Below are 26,269 nucleotides of genomic sequence, written 5' to 3'. Positions count from 1 at the left end.
TCTTTCTTGCTCTTCCCTCGCGATTCTGGCATTTAAAGTACCTGAAATAGGAGCGGGGAACTTGTGGCTCTGCAGATGTTGCAGGAATAAAAATTATTACCATCTCTGACTACGGGTTATGCAGGCGCCAAGGCTGTTGAGGGCTGGAGTCCCAGAAGTTCCCCAAGCCTGACCTAAAACGTTAATCTGTTTTTCCCCATATATGAAACCTTGTATTCTAACATGAACATAAGAAGAGACCAAAGGCCCATCTGGCAGAGAATCCTGTTTGTTTATATTCATATACCACCACCCTCTCATAAAATATCAGAGCAGTGTGCAGCAATATAAAAATATTAAAAGCAGTACAAAACAATTAAAATGACTGACTTTTGTTCCTGCAGTTGCCAGCTAGAGGCATATGGGAAACCCAGAAGCATCGGATGCTCTTCCCACTTAGGATTCCTGTCAACTGGCATTGGTAGAGGCAGTACACAACTATCATGACTGGTAGCCTTATCCTCCATGAATTTGGCTAAGCCCTTTCTAAAACCATCAAAGTTGGCGGCTATCATGGCATTTTGTGGGAGTAAATTCCACAATTTTAACAATGAGCTATGTAAAGAAGTACTTCCTGCAAGCAGTCCTGACCACCTCTAGGTACCCATGGCCAGAAAAGGAACTGGTTTCCTTGAAGAAATAGTTGTCAACCAAATTTAAAGAGCCTGCTGGATCAGGCCAATGATGCACCTAGTCTACCATCCTGTTCTCACAGTGGCCAACCAAAATATTCATTCATTAAATTTATATCCCACCCTTGCTACCAAAGGAGCCCAGGGTAGCTACTTGGCTCTGGGAAGCCTAAAGCTGAGTAAGCACAACAGCACTCTCATTTCATTTCACTTTTAATTTGTATACCAGCTTTCTATATTACTATACATAAGGCTGTTTACAAGCTGAAGAAACAGCCACTTATGCTCCCCATCAACTGCCTCCAACTGGAGATGGAACATGCAAAGAAGCAATGTGCCTTTAGACTGGTGTTTACATCTTTGGGTTTCCTATAATACATAGGAACTGGTTTAACATACACTTAACAGTGGTGTGTGAATCAGTCTCAGAACTGAGATGCAGAGCAAAAAAGTCTAACATCCCTTAGGCTATTTGTTCCATCATGTTTCCTAAGTTTTATCTTTATAAAGTTTTATCTCCTTTCACTCAAAAACAGGCTAACTTTTCTCTTAACCAGCATACAAAAGATGGGGGGAGGGGGAGACCAAGGATGAGATTGTTTATCAACACTGTGTTTTTAGAAATCTGATAACCACAGGAAGGCCAGAAAAAAATGTTAATTCCCCTTTCCCCCCACCAAAGCTGGCAGCCATCACACTATATTCATTCATTCATTCATTAACCCAATGATTATTACTTTTGGTTTATAATAGGCTACTGAGGCAGGGACTGGGATCTTAAATATTTGTTACAGAACCGGAATTTTAACCTAGGCTTTATAGATCCACATCCCATCTACCATTTCAGATTAGCATTTCTTAAGACATAATGATAAGCATAAGTGCAGGCAGGGTCTGAGAAAAAGCAACTGTGGGCATGTAGTACCCACAAGGAAACAGCAGGGGGGAAAGCACCAGCTGTAATTACTGAGCTGAGTGAAGGGAAGCAGACCAGCAACTCTCCCTTGCTGGAGTGACAATAACAAGATTCAGAAATTGTATATCAGTCTTCTCCAGCCTGGTGCCCTCCCAAATGTTTGGGTCTACCATTTCCATTATCCCTGACCACCAGACATACTGGCTACGGCTGATGGGAGTTGGGAATCCAAAACATCTGGAGGATATTAGTTTAAGAAAGGCATCAGAAGGGACATGATGAAAGCAGAAGTTGTGGTCATACCAAAACATCCTCCAACTGGAAAGACTTCTTTTAAAAGAGAGGATGGGTGAAGGAAAAGAGGAAACCCCACCTATCAAACCACAGGGGAAATGGTCTGTGTCTAGAGGGATGCTGCAAACCCATCTCCTGTTGAGCTGAGTTGGGGAAAGGCTTCTGGGAAAGGAAGAAGATCCAGATGCCCTTCGCCATGAAAGGTAAGCAGCTTTCAAACCTCTACACAGGGCTCACCTGACAGTACATATGAATTATATCAGGCAGGCATGCTAGTTGAAAAAACTGTACCACCCCATCAGCACATCTGCTGTCATGCTTCCTATCTGTCACCATTTGGCTCGTGCAGTGGGGTGTGACATGTTACTCTCTCAGAAAGAACAGTACTTAGTGTAGATGAGTGAGCCAGCAGTTAACTGGAAGGCTGTGTACAATGCAACTGTATGCCAGTACAAATTCCCTCATGAAAAAAACTTCTTGTTAAAGTCTTGTCATAGCAATCCAGCATATAAATCCCTTTGTGAAAAATAAGCAGTTTGTGAGCACCATAGAATCATTACTGCCTTGATATATGAAACTACAGCTGCCATTTTTTTTAAAAAAAAACATTCTTTCAAGGAGTCTAGGTGAACTATACGGCACCCACCTTTCTTATTTTCACAAAAGCCCAATGGGATAGGTTGGATTGAAGGAATGTGTCTGGCCTAAGATTACTCAGTATGAGTGACGATTCAACTCCAGTACTTTATGGACTATGCCCAACATTCAAGCCCCTATTAACCACATTGGCTTTCAAATTAGAATCATCATTCCATCTCTTTAGCAAGTTCCTTGGCGGCTGGATCCTTAGATAGCCAAAATGGCACCATCCAGGCCAAAGAGGGAATGCTTGAAGGAACCTCAGGGTTTGCTTTAGTATAAAAACAACTTTAAAAAAGAACCTCAGGGCAGACCCCAAAACAGCCCAACAAAGAGTGACCATATTCAGTGGCAATGCAACGCTGACAGCAGCGGGGAGAAAATGAAAACATAGGGAAGTGGTGAGTGGACTGGAATATCCTGGCAGAAAGCATGGCTGGCAGGCCAGAACCCTGAGCAGGAATACCACACTGCAACGTTTTACAGGAGACGGTCAGGAGACACATGAGGCCACCATCTTGCTGAAGCTAAAACTAGCCTGGTTGGTGCCTGGGTGGGTGACCACCTGGGACCCACATCTATGCCACTTTGGGTTCCACAATGGAAGGGGAGGATATAAATGTAATAAAACAAATGTTTGTTGCAGGTTCCAACTTTATGTATATTTATTCTCTAAGTCTTTCCCTAATTCAGTGGTTTTTGATGTAGCACATTCATTTCTGAAGCCTATTATTATCAGGCCTGCAGAGTTTTAACAGCTAGGCAAAAAAACTTGACAGTGAGGAAGGTATTTCTGTCTCAGCACTGTCAGCTCACAATCTCTATGTCAGATCCTAGTTGACTTTGGTGCCATTAAGTCATTGCTATTCTTGGAGTATTTAAGTCATGGTATCATAAGGTCAGAAACATGCTTAGGATTCTTCCCTTCTTGCTTCTGCCAGCTAATGCATTCGTCTCCACTTCCTGTCTTGAAATGTTATTATCTATTATAGTGTATCTTGTCTTCTTATATAATGGCTATTAGTTGTGTACATTTTGCTGACAGGTAAGGTCGTGTGACATTATCAGGCCCCAGACACACTCAAGACATTATGTCATAAATGCCAAAACATGTTACCAACGTCAATCACTACATTTTTCCTTTTAATAATAATTACACAATAATAAGCTGCCGTTGGCAGCATGTGTACAATCTTGTAAAGCAGCTAAGGCTGAGAGATGGTAACTGGTTGTGGATCACCTGGTGTGGCTTATGGCTGAGCAGGTGTGTGAACATGGGTTTCCTCACTCCCAGGTCCATCATTTCACCATACTGTCTCTCAGCATAGGGCACAACACATAGGATTAAGCTCAACTCAAAAGCAATTGCCAATTTACACAATACAAACTGAAGCTGGCCGAGATTTTGGCTATCCTTGCTTTTAAAGTATATTGAACTGCCATGCTTGAATTGGCGTGTTCCTATTTTCACAGCATGAATATTGCCAGCAAACTTGCATCTTACATTCACACATCATCTAGTATCTATGAGACTTTCCAATATGAAAGACCTGAGCCAGCTGTGCTTTTAAGTAATAGATAAATTACTATACAGTTGTACCTTGGTTTTTGAACGGCTTAGTTCTCAAACATCTTGGCTCCCGAACCTGGAAGTGACTGTTCCGGTTTGCGAACTATTTTTGGAAGTCAAATGTCCAATGGGACTTCCATGGATTCTGATTGGCTGCAGGACCTTCCTGCAGCCAATCAGAAGCCACGCTTTTGTTTCCGAACGTTTTGAAAGTCGAACGGACTTCTGGAACAGATTCCGTTTGACTTCCAAGGTACGACTGCACTAGCTCTGAACAGCCTTACCTGCTGGTGGCAGGAATCAGCAGTGAGCAGAATCTGGTGAGCAGAATCTGGTGGGGACTGCCATTTTAATTAACCACAATACCCCCAATGTAACATAGCTTCAGAGTATTGTGGTTAATTAAAATGATAGCAGCTCACAGATCTATTAATCCACTGAAGGAGGCAGGGTAAGACTAGCATTAGGTGGTGGGTTCTTATTGGAGGTTTTTAAACAGATGTTAGATGACCATCTGTCAGGGATTATTTAGTCATGATTCCTGCATTGCAAGGGGTTGGAATAGATGAGCCTTGGGGGTCCCTTCCTACTCTCCAATTCTAAGCTTTAGTCATTTTGTCAACATGTCAGAAAGGCTGGCAAATTTCTGCACAGCAGGGATGCTCTTAAAAGTTTAGGAGCAAGGGCAGCTTTTTTTTTGCTTTTTTTTTTTGCTTTTTTTTAAAGGCTGGTACAAACAGTTCTTGCTGAAAACTGTAAAGTATGCTAAGACAGTGAAATGACTTCACCAGAACAGTCTATCATACATTGGAAGCCATTGGCTTGATGAATTACTAAATAACACATTGTTTACAGGAATTGGGGATCTTATAATTATTTGTTTTTCCATCTTTCCTCTCAGAAGCTCATGGTGGCACTTATTTCATTTGTACAACAACTCTGTGAAGTGAGTTAGGTTGTGAAATAATGGCTGGCCCACGGCCACCCAGTAAACTTCATGGCTGAAAATTGATTTGACTTTTGGTCTGTCTGTCCGCCCATCTTTCTTTAACAGTTTCCATTTCTAGTCTGACGCACTAACTACTACACACACCATTGATTTCTTATTAATTCAGCTGTGTAGAACAGTAATAGGGAAGCCTGTGCTTAATACATAATTCAATTTAGCTGGAATAACTAATATGTGAATGTAATCAGCTAATAGCTCAAGTGATTATTATTTCCCAGGTTCCAGCTCTTCACAATGAAACCCCCAAATGTCCCATAGCATTAATAAAACTATTTGCAAACAATGTTGTTGTTGTTTAAAATAAATAAATGAAAGCAAATCCAATGGGCAGAATCAGCAACTTATTTTAAAAAGCAGCAGTTACAACTGGTAATACAAAACAAATAAACATTGCTGGAAATGTGGTCATCACCTGCCTGGAATCAGAAGGAAATGGGAGATCTGAGTAGAGAAATCTGATTTTCTCTCTTTTTTTAGAGGGTTAGGGTGACACTACTATGTGGCTGGTTAACACAAGGTTTTTGACATGATCATAGTGCTATTACAAGCTGCCCTTTCAGGACACTGACTGATCTTCCTAATGCTGTGACACATCTCAAGGCACCAGGGGAGAAATTCAGAAGCTGAACCAGAGCGTGCTGAGCTGCAATCGTAGCCTGAGTTACAGCATGCAAGAGACTGGTCACTGCACCATAAACTCGAGCTCAAGGCTTCACCACGCAACCACTAACACCAAACAAGTCACGGGACCTGAGACTTTTGTAATGTAATCTCGCCACACCTAAGACAATGTGTAGTAGAGAAGGCCATATCTGTATCCAGGCGCTTTCTTATGGACTGTTTCCACCTCTTCTCTGTAACATCTTGCTCCAATTGGAACATATTCCTTCTCAATATGGGGGTTTGAGATGAATCTTTTCTTGGCTAAGAAACAATGGATGATAGGGCTGCATGACATAAGCCCATTCTCCTGCCATCAACACACACATCAAACCCACCCCTGCCATCCATGCATTCAGTGCTATGCCCATATCTGGTGTTTTTCCATTAAAGGTGGGATTGGACCACCATTCCACCTCACATCAAAGTGCAATTACACCAGCACAAAATAAATGTAGGTCCCTTCTTGCACTTGCCAAATGTGCTGGTGTATGTATCATGGCTAGCAAGTGTGACTCTGCTTCTTCCTCCCCTGCTCACTGCACAGGAGTGTATGAAGGCTTTCCTTGCCAGTGGTGAGCCTTTGATAGCACATCCAATGCTGGCAAGGAAGCTCTCCAGATGTGGCAAACAGTGTGTGCCAACCTTGGAAAGGGCCTTTTCAGTTATGGTGCCTCACCTCAGGAATGCTCTGCCCAGGGTGACTAGTCTGGATTTTGGAGCCTTCACCGTTGTCCTTTCAATGCCAGACAAAGACCAATCAGTTCTTCCAGCTTTGGGGGGGGGGGGATCATTTAAAGCCATGGGATCTACCAGATCGCCTCCCAGAGGACACACAGAGAGAGACCCATTCTCACTGTGTGTGGCATGATGTTGGATCTCACCTATGTAAGGTTATTATTACCTTATTAACTATCTTCCAAACCACTGTCTCAAGGCATTTTTTACATAAGATAACTTAAAAACAGCTGGAGACACAAAAACAATGAACACATTTAAAACAAGAGCAAAACCCTAGAAAGTTGGCATTCATTGTAAAGACCCATTTATCCAGCTGGGAAAGCCTGCCACAACAAAAATGCCTTCAACTGTTTCTGGAAAGCACAGGTATTGTGTGCCTGTCCTAGCTTGGCAGGAAGGCTATTCCACAGAACGAGGGCAGCCCCACTAAAAGCCCTGCTCCAAGTTACTACAGAGCGGAAGGTTGCAGAAAGGTCTGCAGCCAGCTGCTCCCTAATACCTGAGAGATCCAAGAGGAGGCTTCCAATGACATGCTGGGAGAGAGTGTAGACTCTGCCATTTTTAAAATCTACCACCAAACTCCAGAAGTGTCAGAATCAAAATGACTCTCCCGGAGATTCTCCAATCACTTTAGCAGTTGTGCATAAGATAAGATATTCTTCCAATGGACAAAGGACTGCTGTCAAGCTGGTCTATTGGTCTATCAAAGGCATTAGATATGCCTGGTCACAAACCTGTGTCCAAAAGTTACATAACCGTATCTTGCCTGTGTGAGGTCATGAAGCTATTTATCATCCAACTCCCTAATTAGGTCCTTTAAACTTGAGTCAGTCTAAGTTTAGACACTGTAACCTTTTGATCAGCTTCTTCATGGGAAGCTATTCAAATGTAAAATCTGAACTGTAAGAGAAAGTGTAGCAATTAGGATGTATTTTGGTATTGTTTCCTGAAACCCTCTGCATACATACATAAATGAAGCAGAATCTTTGAATACACAACTGTATCTACATCCCACCCTACCTCAAAGGAAATGTGGACTTCCATGAACTTTATTATTCACAAAGACTGCAGTGCTGCTCACAAGTTAGGCTATTTTAATTGCACTGACTTCAGCCAGTGGGACGTAAGTAGCCTTACTGTATTACGATTGCAGCCAAAGGCATTTTAACTTTGCTGCACGAAGCATATGCAGCATTTTCCTAGACACCAAGTAATTCCCTCTGACATTCAGCTTGTCGGTGTGTGCATGTGGGTGGGTATTGAAGTGGATATACTCTGTCATAAATTCATTCATTTATTTATTTCTGGTAAGAATATTTAAGCTTGCAGGATTGTACAGTGGTACCTCAGGTTAAGTACTTAATTCATTCCGGAGGTCTGTTCTTAACCTGAAACTGTTCTTAGCCTGAAGCACCACCTGCTGCCACGCCGCCAGAGCACGATTTCTGTTCTCATCCTGAAGCAAAGTTCTTATCCTGGGGTACTATTTCTGGGTTAGCGGAGTCTGTAACCTGAAGCATATGTAACCTGAAGCGTATGTAACCCAAGGTACCACTGTATATCACTTTAACATCTATCTTTTTGATAATTAGCACATTATAGCATTTATTAATTATTCTTTTATTGCATTAATATTGATACCAACACATTGTATCACTATTTGACTGTCAAAAAGGAAAACACTACAGGCACCCCCACACACACTTATGCATGTTCTACTCGTGTGCAACCACATATACGAACAGTGCAAGGAAATAAATAATCAAATAGATTCAAACCAAGAAACGGCGGGAGATGGAGTCCTTGTAGCTCAAAAGGAGACACCCCCCCCCCGAGCCCAAAGAGGACTTCAGTGAGGGTAGAAGCGGCCCCAAAGAGACCAGAGGTGAAGCAGGGCTTTGTTTAGGCCAGTGTTTCCCAACCGGTGTTCCACGGCACACTAGTGTGCCGCGAGACGTTGACTGGTGTGCCGTGGGAGGGAGGCGGGCGAGGCGGGCGGCGAGAGGCGGGGCAGCGGCGTCGAGCACACGTGGGGCGGCGAGCGAGCTCCCTCCCACATCCCATCGCCGCTCGCTTCGGCCGGCCTACTGGAGGAAGGCGCGAAAACCTCGCGCATGCGCAGGCCTTCCGCCTGCGACAGCCCAGTAGGCCGGCCGAAGCGAGCGGCGATGGGATGTGGGAGGGAGCTCGCTCGTCGCCCCGCGTGTGCTCGCCGCCCGACTCGCCCGCCTCCCTCCCACGGCACACCAGCCTACCTCCCTGCTTTTTCCAATTAAGGCAACCTCCACTCTCCTGCCCCTCCGCGTTTCTCACCCCAAAGCCTTGTGGGCAGCAGGAAGTGGGGCCGTCCTGCCTCTACCCCACGCCGGGTGGCTGCTGACACGTCCCTTGGGCAGGAGAGGCATCCGGCTGGATGAAGGCAGCGACGCCGGGGGAACGAAACAGCACGGCAGGTCTGAGCTGGCGCCTGGAAGGACACAGATTGCTTCATGTCGCTGCATTCCACAGCTCCGAGGCTGGCAGGTGAATGCGTGCACTTCTCTCTCTCGTTTTATTTAATGTGCATTTTAGAAGCATGTGGAAATATCCTGCGTCATCAACCACTTTGGGGAAAGTGTGCGTGTGTGTGTTTGGGGCTAGATTTCATGCATGCCTTTTTTTTAAGTTCTCTTCCTGCTTCATCCACATTCACCCCCCAAATGGCCATTTTCTGCGTGCTGAATAAATTCTGCAACTTACTATTTCATAATAAAGTAATTATAAAATACTTTCTTTGTGTTTATTTGATTCCTATTAAAGAGAGTTACTTTATATATAGTCAATATAGGCACAGAGTTAATTTTTTAAACATTTTCTAATGGTGGTGTGCCGCGAGATTTTTTTCATGAAACAAGTGTGCCTTTGCCCAAAAAAGGTTGGGAAACACTGGTTTAGGCTGCTCAGCCTCCCTGCCTAACAGCTGATACGCAGGGTAGTGCAGCAGAAACAGCCACTTTCCTAGGCGCTCTTCAGCCTCCAGCCGGCCCCAGAGCTTTGACTGCAGTTGAAGGGAGAGTTGTGTGGAGAGAGAACTGGAAAGAATAGGAATCTATAGGCTTTTTAGAGGCTCCATACAATTTTACTTATGGCGGGGGGCCTGGAACATAACCCCCACATAAATGGGAGGATGTCTGGATATTCTTGCCACCAGCCCTTAATTCTGCCACATCTGCACATCTGAGAGTGTGTCTCAGGAAAAAACAACTTTCCCTTGTATTGGAATGGCTATAGCCATGTCACCCATCCAGGGTTAAGAAGCAGGATCTTCAGGTCAGATGTAAGTTTGAGTCAGGTCGAAGGACCAGCACCTCTTTTTAACTACTGAAATATACAGTGGTCCAAATATCCCCTTCCTTCTCCAGAATTCTGGCTCTCAGGCAGCACTTCCCAAGCTTCAGACAGCTGGCACACTTAATTTTCTGAATTAAAATCAGAGGCGCAATTAACATAGTCTAAAAATAAATGTGTTCATAAAAGAGCAAGACTTACCTGCTCTCAAAGGAGCCAAAGCATTAAGGGAGTTGCCAAAGCTCAGTGGCAGGGAAGGTCTCCCATTCCATCCCTGGCATCTCCAGTTAAAACGTAGCAAAAAGGTGATGGGAAAGACTTCTGCCGGTCAGACTAGATTATACTGAGCTAAGTGGTCAAATGCTCAGCCCCGGTATACAACAGATTCCTATCTTCCTAACACCTGCACTTTTGCATGAGTCACTGATCTGGGCATGCCTCCTGCCTGGAAAGAGGCAAGTTCAAAACAGTGATTCATGCAGACATATAAGAGGCAGTCTCCTCTTAACAAAAGCAACACAGGTAATACTACTAAAACTTTAGGAGTGACTGAATGACCCAACCACACTCAGTGTCACCCCCTCACCCCATAATTCTACTTCGTTACATATCACCACATTGAGGAAAACAGGAGGGAGAATATCTGCAACAGGCAGTTAAAATCACCTAGAAGGCAACTCTTGAATAGGATGGATTAATGGCTTGAGCTACTTGAAAGAAGCCCGTTTGCTCCCCACTTTTAAGACTTGCACCTAATTTTGTTTCCAAGAAGATCCAGATCACTCGGATGTGTCTTCCGTGGCCGTTGGGGAATGAAAACCAAGCTGCTTCATTTAGTGAAGAACTACAGCTCAGTGGCAGAGCACCTGATCTCCATGCAAGAGGACCCAGGCTCAATCTCAGGCATCTCCAGGTAGGCTAATTGGTAAAGACCCCTCTGAAAGTCTCTGTCAATCAGTGCAGACAATGCTGAGCTAGACAAACCAGTGGTCTGACTCAGTAAAAAAGAGCATCTTATGGTTCATGACTTTGGGTGGGAGAAGAACCATTGCTCCCAAACAATTGTTATGAGTTTGAAGGACAACTGATATTGTCCATCGCAATAGCTCCACAGATTAGTGGCTCTCTGCTGCAGAGAGTGCCAGGAGACCTAATTCCACTGCGTGGGCTGAAAAAGACTAGTTGCCTCCAGTACTACAAACCAGCTCAAAAAACTTGGCAAAAAGCATGAATGTAATAGGTTGCTAAAAATATACATGGTTTGCTGATCCAGATGCATGCTTTACATGCCAAGTAGATGATGAATCCAGTTCCCCAAACCCCTTGATGTAAACAAAAATGTCCACTTTTCCATTAAGTAACACTCTGTTCTCCAGGTTCATATTTTGGTCATTTTTATACAAGGAAAAAATACACAGAGTTGCGGGAAGCAGCTCTCATGGTAGAAAAAAGGGGACTGCAGCCCACTTTTCCCATGCTTAATTTGGCAGCCAAGTCCCACATATTAAGATAATTAAAGTAGCTCGAGGGAACCAAGCCCTGGAAGAAACATATTTTAAAATCAACACCAGGAAGCAGTAGAACTCATGAAATAGAAAGGGAGGAAAATCCTCTGGACACAACCAAAGTGCAAGATAATTTCAGTAAAATCTCATCAGGGCTTAGAACTGATATTTGTTTTCAGAACCATGGACCTGCTCTTTTGTTTTTATTTTTTGGCCTACTATTTGCTTGGGCCAGTGTGGGCATTCTGCCTTTTGTCTGTGGGAGGCTGAGTATCACCAATTTTCTACTGTGAAATGGGTATTTTGTGGTGCCCACGATTTTTTATATTACCATATTCCCTGGGGCCCAAAAAGGCTGGGGCAAAGGATGGGCTGTAGTCATGGAGGTAAAATGGTCAAAAATATACTTCGAAGGGCTAGAACAGAGCTTGGGCAACTGTGCCCCCTCAGATGTTCCTGGACTGCACCTCCCATTATCCCTGCCCATTGGTTGTGTTTGCTGGGACTGATGGAGGTTGGGAGTCCAGCAACATCAGAATGGGCCACAGCTTCCCCACCTTTGGGCTAGAACAGGGGTCAGCAACCTTTTTCAGCAGGGTCCCTCAGACCTTGTGGTGGGCCGGACTATTTTTTTGGGGGGGGGGGGAATGAACAAATTCCTATGCCCCACAAATAACCCAGAGATGCATTTTAAATAAAAGCACACATTCTACTCATGTAAAAACACGCTGATTCCCAGACCGTCCGCGAGCCGGATTGAGAAGGCAATTGGGCCGCATCTGGCCCCCGGGCCTTAGGTTGCCTACCCCTGGGCTAGAAGTGGGCACCAGAATAGTTTATGGGAGAGTGGTGCCGAAACCAGCCTGCTCACAGAAATGATTCCAATAAAAAGCAGCTACAGCCCCTTATCCTGGCCTGCCCCTGCAACAAATATGCCAGCTATGTTCAGCAAAGACAGATATTAACTGGGATTACAACTTGTTTGCCTGAGAATTGTGTCAGAGTGAAAGTCTTATCCCCCGCCTTCATTTTTTTTTTAAGTAAAGTAAAAGGGAATAGGAACCAAATAATAAGATTATTGTTGTAATTGTGCTGTTAAGCTTATGTTTCCGTTGCTCTTTTGTTAATAGTGTTTTATAGATTGCAATTGTGTTATTGATTATTTGTTAATGGCACACGTTTTAGTAAAAGTCAAAGCGCTCGCAAGCAGAGGGAAGTGAGCAATACATTAAAAAGGCCTCCACTGGCATTGCATTAAATCTGGACCCCCTTGCAAAAAGAGAAATAGTCATCTGTCTTTTCCGTAATGGGACAGTTTCCCTTCACATTCTGCTCCCCCAATTCTAACAAAGAAACCTCTTGAGCTTAGGATTCTTTCCTATTGCTTGAATAGGAAATACTTTTGGAAAGGACGGGAAATAGTTTTAAGTTCATAAAGTAATAAACTTCCGACAGATGTTCCTTTTGCAACAAGTGGACCATTTTCATTGTGTGTTTCATGAAAAGGAGGCCACTTGCTCAGAAGCAACCTTTAACCCCAAACACTGTATAAACTATATGCTCCTCTTTAAGGGTGTGAACCCTATGACCCTCCAGATGTTGTTGAATGTCATCTCCCATCAACAGTGACCATTAGTCATGCCAATGTCCGGAGGGCTACAGGTCCCCCACCCTTGAAGCCATCTTAAACAAATAGCAGAAGTAGTTCTGGTAGTTTCTGTTATAACTCCAAGTTCCCAATGTTCTCAACACATTTAAATACAAAGGCTAAGTTCTCACAGGAAATGCCATAGGAAATGCCCCCCAGAAAATTGGCTTTGTGAAACACACACAAACTGACAGATGTCCATGGCAGAGTGAGGTTCCAAACCACACCACAAGTATTGCCTTCTAGCTGGAACTTAGGATTCAAGCAACAGGATCTGAGAGCAAAGAGTTCACCCACTTTGCTGATAAACCACATGGTACAGTCTGCCTGTGTTCGAGTTAAAATGCTAGGTCATCTGTGAGAATTTGGAGGTCTTAAGGAGCCCAGTGCGATTTGCCACCACACCCATCCCAGCCCCTGTGACCATGTTGCAGTGATAGCAGTTGCACCTTGTGCAATTCTCCCTTCTATTCAACTTCTAAAGTTTCTAAAACATCATGGCCTAGCCTTAACAACCTAACCAAAACTGGATATAGCTCCAATGCATTATTCAGCGTGGCATGCAATTTCTAGAACAAATTCTTATGTCTATGATCCAACTTAAAATGGAGTACTTTCAGATTCTTCATTGCCTGATCCTAATATCCAAGGCAATGGCAAATAAGCACTTAAAACTGGATTATACCGATTGCTGTGCCCATTCAACACCACCATGACCACACCTGTGCAAAGTGTTCAAGATTAGGAAATATATTCCATTATTTTAACTGTGCCAAAAATTCAGTGCAAGGATCCATGTCTAAGTGCTCTGATGTATGTTTGGCGTGTGGAGCAGGAATGGGCAACCTGTGGCCCTTCAGGTGACAAAGGGACTACAAATCCCATCATGACAGACCGTTGGCCCACATTGACTGGGGCTTATGGGAACTGGAATCCAGCCATAGGTTCCCCAACTGTCACATCCAGGCTCTCATGGACAGCAGTGTGTATCTGCAGCTTTGCTCAAGAATTAGTGCAATGAAATCCAAAATCTTCCCAAGACTGCTACCCGATCCCTCATCACTGTAGCCTGGAAGCAGGACCAAAAAGAGCCAGTGTGGTGTAGTGGTTAAGAGTGGTAGACTCCTAATCTGGGGAACCGGGTTCGCATCTCCACTCCTCCACATGCAGCTGCTGGGTGACCTTGGGCCAGTCACACTTCTTTGAAGTCTCTCAGCCCCATTCACAGAGTGTTTGTTGTGGGGGAGGAAGGGAAAAAAGAATGCTAGCCGCTTTGAGACTCCTGAAGGGGAGTGAAAGGTGGGATATCAAATCCAAACTCTTCTTCTTCTTCATAGTCATCTGCAGCTGAACAACTCCTTTCTCCACCTTAGAGGTGGGGCTTTCAGATCTCCAGATGTCATTAAGACTCCAGCTCCCATCATGCCTGACTATTAGCCATGTTGCCTGGGCTGATATTGCCTGCAGGTCTAGAGACCTGCAGGTTTTTCCACCCCTGTTCTACCCCCCAAGTCCCTGCTCAGGGGAGAGAGAAAGCTCAGCCTTCACATGACTGCAGAGTCCCAACATTCACAACTTGTAGATGGCTTGCAATTCTCTCCAGGAGTTCCTGAAACATAGTTGGAGGACAGCCCAAAAGCTGTAGCATTTGCTGTTCTTCAGCATGATAAGAGTAAAGCATAGCATGATCTGTGAATTAGGAAATGCCTGGTTCAAAACTAACCTCAACAGATGGACCATCACCTCTTAGAAACCTTGTCTGGCATATGAAATACTGCTGACCTACTATGCAGGGTTGTTTTGAGCTACGATTTGTTCCCTAGTTCTTCTCTCATTAGCCCCAGTTGTGGCCAAAACATCTGGTGTGCACAAGGTTGGGGAAGGCTGCTCTTGTTGACTCCCAGAATACTGCAGCCCAAAGCTGAAGTGCAGGCCTGGCCCCAACACACAGCATTCCCCTTTCTAATTTCCAAAGCTGTGCCACAAACATGGAAGTGCCCATCACCAAGGGCATGAAATGCACAGTCCTGGCATTCCTTTGTTCTCAGAGCAGTTCAGGCAGCTGAGTAACAGCCCAAACTGAACATGTAAGAACTTATTCAGCTGAAATGTTGCTGAAGACCAACCATGGCCTAAAGAACACCCAGGGCTTGTAAACTAGCAACTGTTTCCTTGTTTAGTCAACAATACATATGGGTTCCAATTCTGCAAGCTGCAGAGCACCACTGCACCAAAGCCAAAATCCTAGGCAGACTTACTTGGGGGTGGATCCTAGGCTCACCTCCAAGGGATGAAGCACAAGTTGGGGTACCAAACTGCTCACATTTAGCAAGCCCCACTGAACTTCCGAATGAAGCTCCCTTGGAGCAGGCTGCACAAATTGGAATAAGGTGTTTAGAAAGCTCGCCCGCATTCCCTACTAGCTGATCCAGTCAAATATAACATCTCACTTGTTCTCTCCAGTGCTTTCAAGGCAAAAGCTGCCGCCAGTCGGGTCGAAAACACTGAGCTGGAAAAGTCTGGCTTGCGTCAGCTTGCTATGTTCCAGACTAAGTACGGCACACTTTGCAAAGAACATACTTTGCAGAAAGTGTGCGTACTAGTATCTTAAAACCTTGCACAAGCCTACGTGCGCTGAAGTGGCCTCTAGTCCAAAGAAGCGGACGGCGCAGTAACAGCACGCGGAGTGCAATGGAGGGCGACGCCCACACAAGGATTGCAACCAGCCTAAATCCCGCGCGGCGCAATCCTGCGCGGGCTTCCGCGCAAATAATCCCCAGCGTGTGCAATGGAGCAAATGCGTCGAGGACTACAACTTTGCAGCGCCATCCCAACTAGGTCGAATTCAGTGGGTCTTGTAGCCACCCCCCAGGTAAATGGGGCCGGAATTCAAGGGGTTCACGAGGGAGTGCCTTGGGCGCAAACAGGCAAGCGAAAGAAGCGCGGCTTTCCTTACTAGCGCACGGTCATCCTCCAGCTTCCCACAGAAGATCAGCGCGCCTGCTGGGATCCCACGACGGCGACGGCATTCCCATGTTCGTCCGGCTTTGGAAACCTCGGAGGACGGCGAGGCGGCTCGCTCATGGCGCTCCCGAGCGGGAATGGAAGCAGCCGAGCGCCTCGCTCGCTCTGGGCGGCGTTGCGCAACTCTCCGCCTCCTTTCTTTGCGTAGGTCCCGGAGAGGGGCAGGAGAGACACCCCCGGCGGGAGCTGCCTCCTTCCGCGTCGGGGACTGGCGGCAAAGGAGGCTCCCCAAGCGGCTGGGTCTGGGCCGCAGGCGGCGGCGGCGCTGAGCGCACGGAGACGGCCCACGAGGCGCGAGGAAACGGCCCGCCTCCCTGGCGAGCCTCTCCGGGCGCTGCAGCATCTCCGCGCCGACGGCTGCTCTGCGCGGCGGGGAGAGGGAGCAAGAGGACGCCGGCGAAGGCTCGCCGCGAACGGCTGCCCTCTCGCGGGCGCCGCGGGCGTAGCCGGCTTGGCAATGGGCCCCTGGGACCACCGGGGAAGATCAAAGGGAGCTTAATTAAAAGCAGCGTCCTGGGAATCGAGGCGCCTCTGTGGAGTGAGCCTCGCTAGGTGAGATTGGTCGGGAGCTGTACGGCAGCAGGTGGTGGTGCCCTCCAGGTGTGGCTGGACTACAGTTCCCATCATCCCTCTCCGGTTAGGGTGAAAGTCCGAACCCTCTGGAGGGCGCCCGCTTGCCGAGCCCTCTTCTGCTGGGGTGGGATTTCGGAGGGATGGGTCTTCCTCCTCCTCTTCCTTTTAATCTCCTAAGGAATTACTAGCCAGGCACTGTTTCTCAAACTTGGGTCCCCAGCTGTTGTGGAACTAGAACTCCCATCATTTGCCTGCTAGCTAGGGGATGATGGGAGTTGTAGTCCCACAACAGCTGGGGACCCAGCTTTCAGCAAATCCCGGAACAGCAGAGTTCCGCCTCTCTAATGAAATGGAGTGGAACTGCTCCAGGCCCTGGTAAGCTGGAATCACATGTAAAACATGGACTGGATCGGAAGAGTACACAGGTGTGGTCTTGGGGCCTAGAAATTGAAAGTGACACCTACCCAGCTGGTCCCTTTCTGTCCCCTGCCTCTGGGTTAGTTGGGAGCATTTTAAGCAGGGTCAGAGTTGGGGTCAGGAGACCAGGGGCAAGCTATGCTGGGCTTGGGGGCACCTACTGTTAGTTATTTTATTTAGAAAGATTTATAGACCACTTAATCATAAGCAGTGCACTTCATAAAATTATTCAGCTCTCCACATCATGAAATACACAGTGCCAACAGTTCATGTTCACTTGTCAAGCTGGCAACTCTGGCCTGCATTGTGTTAACGTACATTTTCTCATGATTTTAAAAATAAAAACCAGTCCCTGTTGGTGTGCTTGTGAGTGATGGTGTACCATTAAACTAACTGAGTACTTGTGTTATTCTTAACCAATGGAGTGGGAGACACCAAATGTGATGCTTTTGTGGGGTGCTGTCAAGGTGAACTGGTCATTGGCAGTTTAGTGGCTTTTGCACAGAAGAATAGCCAATCACATTCTGCCTTGCAGAAATCATCAGTGATGATGAGACAGCTATTCCAGTGAAATGGCTCCGTGGAAAAGAACATTTTCTTGGCAAAACAGAGCTCTATTTTGCCTTTGCTCGCACACATCCCGCTCAGTTTTGCCTTCTGTTCTGGTGCCAGCCAAACCACTCCTCTCAGAAATCTCTCCTGCCAACTATACAAGCCTTCTGTTTGCATACTTCAGTGTTGCAGTGTGGCTTTCACACGAAAGTGACTGCAGCTCAGAACTTTGAAAGTCTCCTGACTGACTGCATTGCAGTGACTCTTATCTATACCACAGACTTAAAACTGGTTTGATAGCCAGCTCTTCGTGCCCAGGGAAGCTGTAGTTCTAACAGAGAATAGACAGCACTTTCACCAAAGTAAAATTCCCAGGATTCTGTAGGGCAAGGATGGCTAACCCCCAGTTTGGGAGTATAATCCCAAAACTCCACCAATTTTGGAGCAAAAAACAAAAACAATCTTACACCTCTGAGGTGCGTGAAGACCCTCAGTTTGATGGGGAGGAAAATTGCCCTTTCTCAGTCATCACATCCATCACTGGAGGAGTGGAGAGAGAATGATAGCCCCACTTCTGACTTCACAGATCACTGAAGGGGGAGGCTATGTGTGTGCGGGTATGCATGTAAGAGTGTGGGGTGGCCGCAGACATTTATGGCCAGTTTCCCTGGGAAGAAGGAATGTTTAAACATCAGGAAGAGCTTTCTGATGCCAAGAGCTGTTTGGCAGTGGAATCAACCCACTCGGAAGATGGTGGGCTCTCTTTCATTTGAGGTTTTAAAGTGGAGGGTGGACGGTCATCTGTCATGGATGCTTTAGTTGAGATTCCTGCATTGCAGGGGTTGGACTAGATGACCCTTCGTGCCCCTTCCAATTCTATGATTCTGTGAACTCTTTCCCCCCTTGAAAGTATTATAGCAGTAGTATAGAGATCAAAGATAGAATAAACTGCTATAGCAGTTTCCTCCAATCCTCACAGCCTGTTAATTTCTGTAAGAAGGCAACGGACCTACTATAATTATATCCCCTATTGCACAAATTGATGGGGAGTTTGGCTAGATGACCCTCAAGGTCCCTTCCAATTGTACAACTCTATGATGCTATGATTAAACCACTCTGATAATTGTAGCTCTGAGAGGGGAAATAAGGGTCTCCTAACAACTCTGAGCACCCTTGACAAACTACAGCTCCCAGGATTCTTTGGGGGGGGAGCTATGACTGTTTAAAGTGATATGATACTGCTTTAAATGTATTGTTACGGGTTTGTTGGTGATAGACTCCTATAATCCATATCCAGTAAGTGTTAGAATTTAATCAAGGCTTGGGGTGTTAAATTGAGTGCCATACTACTCTAATCCCTGGATCTAGCAAGTGTGAAATGCTAATTAACCAAGGCTAGGTTCACAGGGCTTTTGCTAGTCAGCAAATGAGTAGCACACACCGCACAGATAAAGCCAGAGTTTAAAGATATTAGGAATGTGTGTGTGTCACCAAGAAGAAAGGCAGCAAGATGAAAAGCCAGAGAGTCAGAACATGATGTTTGATGTCTGTCTGAATCTAAGTCTGCAGCTATGGGAGAAGCAAGAATCTTTGGGGTTTCTCTCTCTCTCTCTCTCTCTCTCTCTCTCTCTCTCTCTCTCTCTCTCTCTGTGTGTGTGTGTGTGTGTGTGTAAATAAACCACATATCATAAAGACACTACAGTTTCCCCTATGACTCATTTGCAAAAGGAAACACAGTCCCTGGATAAGCACCTGGCACCCCCGGGATCTCTCATTGCTCAAAGATCGGGGTAACATGCAACAATATTGTGCAGATTGAGCCTTAGTTGGATACAACCTATTGCAAGCTGAACTTCAGGTCCAACTGTGCTGGTCTGAAACAATAAGACCTACAGCTTTATTGAGTTGTGTGAGCATCAGAAACATAATCATTCTGCTTTGGTTTGGCTTCTAGCTTTCTGAATAAATTTACATGATTTTCTGTCTGAAAGCTTCTTAACAAGTCAGAATGGCAAATGTTGAAATTTGCCTGAAGCTTAGTTGCCTCTTCTTTCTTTCTTTCTTTCTTTCTTTCTTTCTTTCTTTCTTTCTTCCTTTCTTCCTTCCTTCCTTCCTTCCTTCCTTCCTCCCTCCCTCCCTCCCTCCCTCCCTCTCAATTGCATGGCAATGTTGTCCTACTGCTACTGCATTTGTATTTGGATATACAGGTGTGCATTAAATAATGAACTGCATCCGCAGAAGGACAGAATCTCTCACCTGAGCTTATTGTTGGGCAGGTGGGCAGGATCTCAAGGGACTTGTTTTTGCATAGCTGATCATCAGGGCTTGCAATGATTACAGCAATTGGGAGGGGATTTCCTAGTTTGGGTAATAGCAGGTTATAACTATTGGCAACCTTGGTCAAGGCACCTCTTAGTGGTTCCCAGTTGAATGGCTAGGTCTCAAGAAAAAGTCATCTGAGGGAGGCAGTGTCTAGAAATCAGAAGAAACCCTCAAACCTGGAGCAAGTTAAACAGTTGCAGTGTACTTTGGTCTCTAATTATAGCTTCCCGTTTTAGGCTCCCCCAATCACTGGGGAGTGCTATCGATGTTGGCTTTAGAACTCTAAAGGTAATAATTGCCAAAGATGTGCTCCTGTCCTCCCCTATCCCGTAAATGCTTGTATGATCCCTTCAAAAAGCAACCTTTTATATTTTGCCGGTCTGTCTCTTGCTAGGTATCTGCTCATGAAACTGGGAGAGAGGAGGAATGATATGTGGCTACAGAACTGATAAGGATTAAATGTGAAATGTGGCTGTCTCTTATCTGAGATGAAATAGTTGTTAAGGTACATGAAAGAATAAGAAAGGCAAGGAATTTGAGATGCATTTTAAGTCTAGCCTTTCCATTAAGTGGCATGAAGCAATCTCATTATGCAAAAGATTCTGAGAAGACAAGAGTGGGGAATGCCCTCTACTCCAGCATCTATATTTGTGTGGCATTAAAAAGCGGGGGAGGTTAGGGAAGCTTCATTTTGCCCAGGCATAGGCAAACTAGGCCCTCCAGATGTCTTGAGACTACAATTCCCATCATCCCTGACTACTGGTACTGTTAGCTAAGGATGGTGGGAGTTGTAGTCCCAAAACATCTGGAGGGCCGAGTTTGCCTCTTTGTTTCAGTTGCAAAGATATCAGCAGATATTGCTTTAGAAGATTAATATTATGTGAACATTATATTTCAACATTATTGCAATGTTTTAACAATATTATGTTATATTTATCACCTTTAAAAATATTGTGTCTGACTCTTTCCCTATCTAGGAAATCAGATTCAGGCATGGCTCATACAAACAGTAGATAAGGTCCACAGGTGTAGCTGGGGGGCAGCTCCCCCACCCCATCAAGTAAATAAATAAAAATAATTAACTGACCAATTGGTTCTGGCCCCCACATAAAGCCTGCCCCCCCTAAAATAAATCCTGACTACGTTCATGAAAAGGTATTGAATTGTTTTTCCTGATCTACACCACTTCAGACTGCAGGTGGGGAGATCTTTTCCAAATAAAATTCTCCCTGCACACAGAAAACTAACAGTGCAATCCTATGCATATCTATGCAGAAGGAAGCCCCTTTGAGTTCAATAAATTTTGGCACAGTGATAAAGTCAGGGATAACCTAGCCTTATCCCTATTATGCAAGATAAGAGTGGTTAGAGGCTTGGCCTAGGACCTGCGAGAGACCAGGTTTCAAATTCCCACTCAGCCATGAAGCTCATGGGTGACTTTGGGCCAGTCGCTGCCTCTCAGTGTAACCTGCCTCACAGGGTTGTTGTGGGGGATTAAATGACATGAGGGAGAACCATGTATGCCACCTTGAGTTCGTAGGAGAAAAAGAAGGGATAAAAGTGCAATAAATAAATAATATGTAACACATTTAGTCTTCACTTCAGTAACAGCCCACCTTCCCCACTTCAGAGGTTCTGCTTTTAATAAGAAGACTGTAAGAACAGGCCACATGCAAATCCTTGTTGTTACATGCCCTGCATTTAGCAAAGGAGTAATTATTCTAACAACAAATAGCAATTTGTCATGTGAGAGCTCTGAAGGATATGATGCAAATGTTACTCATAATTTATTAGCCCACGTATTATTAATTATGCACATGATAGCCATTTTTTAAAACTTCTCTTGACCTTCTAGTGTTGCATGACTGAGGAGCTCAAAGTGTAACTCAAATATTTCATTTCCATCTCTTCTCTTTTCAAAACCAAAAGTGAGCTGGATAGCGTTGATTTTTCCGTCGCGTGAAATTGAATAAGATCAGCAAGACCAGTCAGCAATCAAAGTTAGAGAACCAAAGGTCAAATGAAACTGGCTTTCTTTGTTCTAATTTATACATCAAGTGGGCTGTTTCACCTAAGTGGCAGACCCCCACACATGAAAAGTGTAACCCATTTCTTCTAGTTGCTCAGTTTCTTCTGCATACTCAAACCAACAAAGTTCATCATTGAGAACACAAGGTGGAGGAAAAGGGGAAGCACCTAATATTTCTTATCAGAACTAATCTAAAGGTCTTTCTTTGGTTCCAACTAGAGGCATCTTCGTCACTGATGTCAGGAAGTTCTCCGAAGATAGGCACTGGAATTTCATCACAATGAGCTACAGGACGACGTGCTGATTGAAGATCAGGATACTTCGTGGGGCGGCTGCCCCATTAACTTAGTTTTGATCCCCCAACTTTATGCTTTGCCGCACCAATTTATGGAAGATTTCGAGGTTTTATGACTTCAGACTGATCCCTTTTTGACATAATCACCCAGAACTATCGGACCTAAATACTTCTTGTCATTAAAATAATCATTTCCAATCAAAACAATTATTCGACATGGCATTTTACACCCCCCCAACTTCTTCTAAAATGCTCCACACAAGCGTAAAGGTAAAGGTACCCCTGCCCGTATGGGCCAGTCGTGACCGACTCTAGGGTTGTGTGCTCATCTTGCTCAAGAGGCTGGGAGCCGGCGCCGTCCGAAGACACTTCCGGGTCACGTGGCCAGCGTAACAAAGCTGCAACTGGCGAGCCAGCACCAGTGCCACACACGGAAACGCCGTTTACCTTCCCGCTATAAAGCGGTACCTATTTATCTACTTGCACTTAGGGGTGCTTTCGAACTGCTAGGTGGGCAGGAGCTGGGACCGAACGACGGGAGCTCACCCCGCCGCGGGGATTCGAACCGCCGACCTTACGATCAGCAAGTCCTAGGCACTGAGGTTTTACCCACAGCACCACTCGCGTCCCCACCACACAAGCGTACATGTGAACAAAAACGGAAAAAAATGACATGTGGCCATAGCTCAAAAACTTGACCTGATTGAGCAAAACCAATGTGATTTTTGGATTCAGCGCATCAGATTCGTCCTAAATCAACTGAAAAACCGCAGACAACAAATTTGTTGTTGACCAGTGTAGACAGCCCAGCAACAGAACCACAGAGCCATATTATTAGTATATACTCAGGTCTGGCTTCATCATTAGACAGAATGAAGCAGGCACCTCATACAGTTGATTTTGAGTCTCATGCAAGAGCAGCAAATATCAAGTAATTTAATTTATCACCATTTTATGTTTACTGCCAGGGAGGTATGAAGATACTTCAGGGGTTTTCTGCATCAGGGCCAGAATAACTTGACTGACTTTTAATACTATGCACCATGAATGTGGGCAAGGGGGTGGGGACCATTTATTTTTCTACCTCCGGCAGGAAAAATTCTTAAGCCAACTTCTAAGTCTTCAGAAACCCAGTTTTATATATCAAAATGTAAAATGTAATTAATTTACCAATCCAGAAAGCACAAATACGTTGTTACAGATACATCTACAAATCAACATTTTACACCTAGAGCAATTATGTCTTCAAAAGTGAAACACAATTTTATTTTTCCCCGCCTTCAGGCGATTCTTAATTGTCTGTCTAGAATACTGGAAAGGCTTTTAAAAAAACAACAAAAAAAACCAAAGCATGCAGCCTCCTAATTCTCAGCCTCCTAATTACTCTGGTTTTGTAGCTGTGATAGAATGTTTAGAAATTAAATGTTGGGTTTCCGAAACAACATTTGGTCTAATCTACTGCTTTCCCGGAACTTTTGTACTCATATTTGCATATGGTTCTCCCACTTCTCATTGGACATTTCCTAGTTTGGCCAGTGACCAGTTTTCCCTGTGCCTGACTTTGTCTCTTTTCCATATCTGGGGATAGCCCCTTTGAAGCACATGAACTTTGCCCTTGAAGAGGCTTTCTTCATACATGATTTTGTGGCTGTCATCTTGGGATTTACCCTAACATTTAGGCAGTGGGGTTTTTTCTTTAAAATGTTTAGGGGTACTCTCATTTTCCTACTCATATTGAAATAATGTTCCTCAATGAGGCCAAACTTAGATTCAGAAAATGTTTAGGGGTATGCGTACCCCCAGAAAAAAACACTGCATCCAGGGATATCACAGATTAAAGAAATAATATGCATAAATGTATTAGCTGACTGGCACGACCATTTAAGAAGTTAGGTTACAATCACGTTAGCTTTTTTTTTTTTTTTTGGTCTTAGACCAAACACAATTCTGTGACATCCACACCGTACATAGCTCCCCGCCAATCCTGGAAAAAGTAGTTTACCCCTCACAGAGCTACAATTTCTCAACTCCCTTAACAAACTATAGTTCCCAGGATTCTTTGAGAAAGTCGTGTACATTAAAGGTATGGTCTGGGTGTGACCTTTGACTGCTATTTGAAAGGTCCTCCGCAGCTGATTATATTTTAACCAATGTTCTAACTAAATTATCCCAACTCTGATTTATCTCAGATAAATATCCTCCTTTAGTCAAGCCTCAGAGGATAACAAACAAAAGAGGACAAACATGACTAGATAAACATTGTTCTAGAAGGAGATGGGATATAGGCAACATACAGAACAAGTGGGAAAGAAGAGCCCCACCTTTCTATTTACAAACCAAAGCATCCTTCAAATGTTGAGAGCTGTATGTGTCTTTTACAGCCCCAGGTGAAAATGAGCATGATTGACACATAAGACACAAGCACCAAGAGGAGGGAGCAAAGAGGTAAACTCTCTATTGATCTTTTACAACTTTGTTGTGTCTATAAAATGTACTAATTCAAGTCCAGCCTTGTGAATGACAGACTGAGCGCAAGGAGACCATGGAGTGCGGTGATCCAGTGTTTTATTATTGAGAAGAGTCAGGTGAATGGTTAGATGAAAAGCTGTCATGTGAAGCCATGTTTTATTTCACGACCAAGTGGATAAGCTTCTATTGATAAAATTAGAATAAGAAGAAGAAGAAGAAGAGTTTGGATTTGATACCCCGCCTTTCACTCCCCTTCAGGAGTCTCAAAGCGGCTAACATTCTCCTTTCCCTTCCTCCCCCCCAACAAACACTCTGTGAGGTGAGTGGGGCTGAGAGACTTCAGAGAAGTGTGACTGGCCCAAGGTCACCCAGCAGCTGCATGTGGAGGAGCGGAGACGCGAACCCGGTTCCCCAGATAGGAGAATACATAAGATACCACTTGAGAGGCGGTTGAAAATAATACACAGATAAGCTTTCCTAAGTCATATAGCTAAATACCAGGTGCTTGGGTGCTTGAAGGCATCTAGTCCAGCATCCTGTTCTCACAGTGGCCAACCAGATGCCAGTGGGAAACCAATAAGCAGGATCTGAGCACAAGAGCATCTCTCTCCTCCTATGGTTTCCAGAAACTGGTGTTCAGAAGCTCCCTCCAACTATGGTAGCCATTGACAGCCTTCTCCTCCATGAATTTGTCTCATTCTCTTTAAAGCTATCCAAGTTGGTGGCCATCACTGCCTTCTGGGAGACTGAGTTCCATAGTTTGACTATGTGCTGTGTGAAGTACTTCCTTTTATCTGCCCTAGTTTTTCCCCCAGCATTCAGTTTCATTGAATGTCCATGAGTCTTCGTATTCATTCACAAAGCCCTAAGCAACTTAGGTCCAGGGTAGGGACCACTTAAACCCTTAGCTCAGTGGTTTTCAACCAGGGTGCCTTGAATGGTGGTCAGGGGTGCAACGGGCAACACTGGCCTCTGTCCCTCTTTCTTCCCCTCCCTCCTCTGATGCCCTCTCATATCTCTGCGTCCCAAGGGCCTGCACAGCTGTTTGTTGCAGCAGCCCTGGCTACAAGCTCTCCAGATGAATGGTGCCTCTGGGGGCAGTTCAGAGACCAGAGGCGGTGGCAGGGGCTGCGCAGAGGACTCCCAAGGAGAGGAGGCAGAGGGAACACTCCATAAGGGAAGGTGTTTGAAATACGGTGTGAGACTGCCAGCTCTGCTCCTGAGCCCCACAGGGGTGCCACAGAAATAATGTAGTTGGTCAAGTGAGCCATAGACTCAAAAAGGTTGAAAACCTCTGCCTTACCTTGATCACTGAGATCATTTGAGGGAGCATTGTTGGTTATCTCCCAAGTTGGCGTGGCTCATCGGGCAACGCCAAGAAACTGAGTTTTTAGTGCAGCACCCAGACAACAGAGATTCAGCAGGCGCCTTCTCTGTGAACCTTGACACGCTTGCTAAAAACTTTTTTATACTGCCACACTTAGTTTAGGCAATTAAGAAAGTATCTTTCTGTAATAGTTAGTTGATGGTCTGTAATTTTAATTTTCCCCACAGTTTTCACTGTATTGTTGCAATCCACTTTGATACTTATTTATGATACAGCAGTGT

General features: G+C 44.9%; 1 protein-coding gene and 1 long non-coding RNA gene across 5 annotated transcripts in view; one reads left to right on the top strand and one right to left on the bottom strand.

Moving 5' to 3' along the window:
- MAP3K4 (mitogen-activated protein kinase kinase kinase 4) overlaps positions 1-16,391 on the bottom strand; it is a 74,493-nt gene extending 58,102 nt beyond the window's left edge. For 3 of the 4 annotated variants that reach the window (XM_083496376.1, XM_083496379.1, XM_083496378.1), the window contains exon 1: positions 15,937-16,364. The gene's annotated coding sequence lies outside the window, so the exon portion shown is untranslated. Of the gene's footprint in view, positions 1-15,936 lie in introns of all 4 variants that reach the window. The other variant, XM_083496380.1, reaches the window with a different exon arrangement.
- On the top strand, positions 16-24,627 carry LOC310703894. The gene is made up of 3 exons (XR_014524439.1): positions 16-2,084; positions 10,597-10,740; positions 24,574-24,627. It is a non-coding gene; the product is annotated as an uncharacterized lncRNA (long non-coding RNA).
- Positions 24,628-26,269: the final 1,642 nt, after the last annotated feature.

The sequence above is a fragment of the Podarcis liolepis genome (assembly GCF_965112155.1).
Source record: "Podarcis liolepis genome assembly, chromosome: 3".
Taxonomy (NCBI): domain Eukaryota; kingdom Metazoa; phylum Chordata; class Lepidosauria; order Squamata; family Lacertidae; genus Podarcis; species Podarcis liolepis.
This window is presented reverse-complemented; position numbering and strand designations above follow the sequence as displayed.